The sequence below is a fragment of the Opisthorchis viverrini genome (assembly GCF_000715545.1).
Source record: "Opisthorchis viverrini unplaced genomic scaffold opera_v5_78, whole genome shotgun sequence".
NCBI lineage: Eukaryota > Metazoa > Platyhelminthes > Trematoda > Opisthorchiida > Opisthorchiidae > Opisthorchis > Opisthorchis viverrini.
The window spans coordinates 800,900-805,696 of record NW_008751734.1 but is presented as its reverse complement, the minus strand read 5'-3'; positions in this window follow the sequence as shown (position 1 = coordinate 805,696).

The following is a 4,797-nucleotide window of genomic DNA, read 5'->3' as shown; positions in this document are numbered from 1 at the left end:
TCAAGTATGTTGCCCCAACATCGATTTCCTGTCTTGCAGGAGTTCCGAGTGTAACCAACCACCACTTTGCCAACTGACAAAGGGCGTTGCCATAGTTCTGATTCTTTTTTTACGAACAATCCACTTGAGTCTCTCGTGTGTAGAATTTTTTCAATTGAATATTTTGTTGAATAAGGCCGATGAAGATCCGGGTGCTAGGCCCGCCTCAGGAGCCACAAGGAGAACGAAGCAACCGGCGATGGGCTACCTGAAATTTTCATCGATGTACTACGTCGTATTGAAACCGGAGATGCATTCCAACTTCCCTAGAAGTTTCTACAGTTATGTTTACCCTACATATGGTTTGACTTGATCACAAGTACAAATCTCTGACCTCTGGACTGAGGTGTGTTTATCCTGGGACCACTTTTTGAAGAATCCTAAAAGCCAGGTTGGACAAGTATTCACTTGCCAACGTGCACATGACGACAAACCCCACTGGAAAATCTGGACGCCATGTGCTTTCTACTCTCCTTGTATTTACGCCCATCTCACTTTTTTTGTTTGCTGAAACATGCATGTGACTAGAGAGAAGAATCGACCAGCAAATTGACCAAACANTGCAAATGAGTGTATTTGCAGCTTCCTTCCATTCGTAACGATTATTGACTCCACACAGATCTCCGGGTTTCGCCCGTTCCGAGCACTATTGAGGAAGCCCCGCCTTTTATCAAATGCAGGCGCGCCGTTTACTCTTTAATTGTCCCATGGAGTGGTCAACTGTACTCGATAAAACAGCATCGTAAATGCACCGGACAGACGAACTTCGGGTGACTCACACTGATGGACACCCAAGCAGTGACAGTCAACAGTCTGATGATAACATATTCCATGAATCCTTCGAGGAAAGGTTGAAAACCCAAGTCAGGAAGTTTTATGACTATTTTAAGTCTACAATTTAATTCTAGGAGGGCAGTATGACAATAGAGACACCGTTTCAGTTGCTGAGCAGATACATATTCACAATTCTGATGGCCTTCCCTTGAACTGGATTGCAGATTACAGGTCAGTCATATGACTCAGAAGAAGCAAATAAACTCGCTGACCATTGATGAATTTTAAGTTTAAAAAAACTGGGAAAACTAAGGAAATGCGATCGCTTTGCAATGCTACGAAGTCTCTGTGCGCGTGATGTACATCAGTTCAGGTTCAGCGTGAGTTCAAGTATGTTGCCCCAACCTCGATTTCCTGTCTTGCAGGAGATCCGAGTGTAACCAACCACCATTTTGCCAACTGGCAAAGGGCGTTGCCATTGTTCTGATTCTTTTTTTACGAACAAGCTACTTGAGTCTCTCGTGTGTAGAATTTTTTCAATTGAATATGTTGCTGAATAAGGCCGATGAAGGTCCGGGTGCTAGACCCGCCTCAGGAGCCACAAGGAGAACGAAGCAACCGGCGATGGGCTACCTGAAGTTTTCATCGATCTACTACGTTGTATTGAAACCGGAGATGCATTCCAACTTCCCTAGAAGTTTCTACAGTTATGTTTACCCTACATATGGTTTGACTTGATCACAAGTACAAATCTCTGACCTCTGGACTGAGGTGTGTTTATCCTGGGATCACTTTTTGAAGAATCCTAAAAGCCATGTTGGACAAGTATTTACTTGCCAACGTTCACATGGCGACAAACCCCACTGGAAACTCTGGACGCCCTGTGCTTTCTGCTCTCCTTGTATTTACGCCCATCTCATTTTTTTTGTTTGTTGAAACATGCACGTGACTAGAGAGAAGAATCGACCAGCAAATTGACCAAACAGAACAACAATAAATCTATTAGAGCGACTGAATCAATAGTTGGCAAAAGTCATGGAAACCAATTATTGCCTATCGTCACTGAAACTCAAGTTAACGTCCGGATCGCCTCACGGTTAACCCCCTGTCAGAATGATCTCATTCAAGGGACTGAAACATTCACCGAAGCGGTTATGCAGCACTTCACTGGGAGCTAGATGATCCGTGATCAAAATGCTTCGTCATTTCTAGAGCATTACTAAGTAGCTTATTACCAGAAATGTGCGATTCATGTATTCAAATCAATCAATTGAGTGAGTGAGTTTCGACCAATAGATGAGAGAGAAATAATTGATCATTTTCGACCGGAGGACCTCTGGACTTCTGATTGGTCCCCTCATGCCGACCAACCACCTGAGGCTATTACCAGTCGTATGCAGAGCCACTGAGGTGCCGATCACAGCCTGAGGGTGGAAAAGCATGAACAGCCGTTCGTCAGATTAGACAAGCGATGAGAGACTGGCCTCAATTGGACTTTCTTCACAGCGCGCTCCAAGAGAGACTACTAGTGTTCTTCATTACTGTGAAAACAGTCTGATCTTTCGTAAGCATTGACTATGGCAGGAGATGTGAACCAAGGCTGCTGCATGTCATGGCAGTCAATCCACGAAGTAGGCTGTCCCATAGAGTTGTCTGCTAGCCCACAGTGAAAATGATCGCATAGGGACCGTTTACAGTACACGTTTACAGCAAACGTGTGAGACCGGACCTGGTCATCTGCATTTCTTGCTGTCCTGCAACTAAGTGAAACTCGATGGCAAACAATTGTGCACATATTTGATTCGCATGTGAACTGGCGTTCGAAAACGCCATTTTGATGTGGTTCTGAAGTTGTCCCACAAGTGCGCAGTTGTATTGAGGAGTGTTGGAGCACCCCTTTGAGAAGTGTGGTTATCTATTCCATTTGTATTTGCCTATTTGAAATTAGCGAACCTCATTTTTTAATAACTTTTGCTTACCAGAGAGAAAAAACAAACGGTCGAATAAATAATACTAAGAGAGGAAATCCTAGTTGATGGAAGCCGTGTTAATCGGACAGATTGGTCAAGGTCCGAAAGCTGTGAGCATAGACATTTGGAAATGGGAATTTGAGATTGGTGGCTAACAGTGCGCCGATCGATCGAATCCAGACATAGGACTGACGGGTTCACAGATGACCCTAGATTTGTTAGACCTGGCCACGTGATAGGGTTGATTCAGAGTGGCTGGCCAACTTCATCTAATCGGTCATCCGTAGACACAAAACGATTCGTCAGTGAAACCATCGACAGACAAAATTGATTCACTGAACTTGTGAAAGCTCCCTGCGAATCCCTTCGAGGGCCGAATCAGGAAAAGCTGACTTTCTACGCCAATAAAATTACCATTCTGTCTATTCCAAAAAGGAGCCTCTTTCAAGCGGAACAGTTAGCCTAATTTCTCGATAAAAGTAGAATTCATTCGAGTTAATCCGTTTATTGTCGCTCAGCTGGAGCGATATTTCGATGCATAGCGTCATGTGACCAGAATGAATCACGAGAGCTGAACTACTGTCAGCTTTCCCAAGCCTAGACATGAAGAGTCGAGATAATGAGGTTGGGTTCGAACTATAGTCAGTAAGATCACTCCTTAATCACCAGTGCACAAGCGAAACAAAGTTCAGTGCTATCGCAGTGGTGAGTGACACGTGTTTATTGAAACTAATCTAGGACGTAACAGCACAATCTCTTAGCTATCGTGGGTCTAAGCCACAGAGAGTGCTCAGCAATCGCTTATAAGAAGCGCAACGCCGATGATTACAAATGAAAGAAACAACTATCGACAGTCATTCCACGACTGTAAACAGGCAAGCCCCACATGAGACGGCCTGTGCTTCACAGGGAAGACACAACCCCACGTCAGTTCACAGTAAAACCTTTACACAACGGCCATCCCAATACCCATGCGCTCCCTCCGTACAGCGATATATCTTTGTGCCATTCCCAGCAGTTTTCTGTTCAATCCTTGAAAAAGTGGCCGCCTTTTGAGATGCACCAGGGGAAGTAACATTTGTCTCCATGTCACTAGCCACGCGATTTTTCCTCTGAGTTAAGAAACTAAGCCTAACAAGTGTGTTTGCCTTTACTCTTGTGTGACTGACTTGAAACAGTTTCGTCGGTGATCACGCTAGAGAGGCTTAGCCTTTAAATGGCATCGGATAACAGTTGAATAAAATTTGACCCACATCACAGTTTGATCGTCCGTCCGTTAGAGAACGAAGTGAAAGTCATCATCATCATCATCATCATCGTCATCGTCATCATCATCGACCGATTGACATCAGCGTTCAAACTAATGCTTCGCTGCCGTACAGCCGTAATCTATTTTAAAGCCTATTGTGAGGAAAACTGCTCAGCTGTAGCACCCTTTCGGTGCCTAGCTGCCATGCCACCCGAGGGTTGCAAGAGGGCTGGGATACTGCCAGGTTGCCCAAGCCTACACAGAGGAAGTCGAGAGACAGAGGTCGAGTTCGAACCACGGACCTAATGACCGAGCCATCCAACCCCTTATTGTAAAGAAAATAATCAACGTGATCGGGAAAGGAACTTGGTGCTAGCTCACGACAATCACTCCAAAGTGCCTAGACCTCCAGACAATCCTTCAGGCAACTGGAATAGAAACGGACAACAAGAATGCCGTGGATATCGGACACCCCCAGCTCAATGAGTCACCGAGGTACACAAACCCTCACAAAACGTTAAGGTCCAGTCTGTTCGTGACGTGGATAGATAAATAGTGTCAGAAGCCCTAGTGCCAGCCGCAAACGGCTCAAGCTGATCTAAATTAAATATTTAGTCCTATTAATGGAAACATTCTGTGCCAAAAAGCCGAGATGTACTGCACAACTGTTTTATCCTACCTGGGAATCATAAGCCAGAAAGTTTCAAATCCGCGACCTTGAGCGCAGTAGTAGTTTGAGCACTAAATCGTTTAGTCACGAGCAAC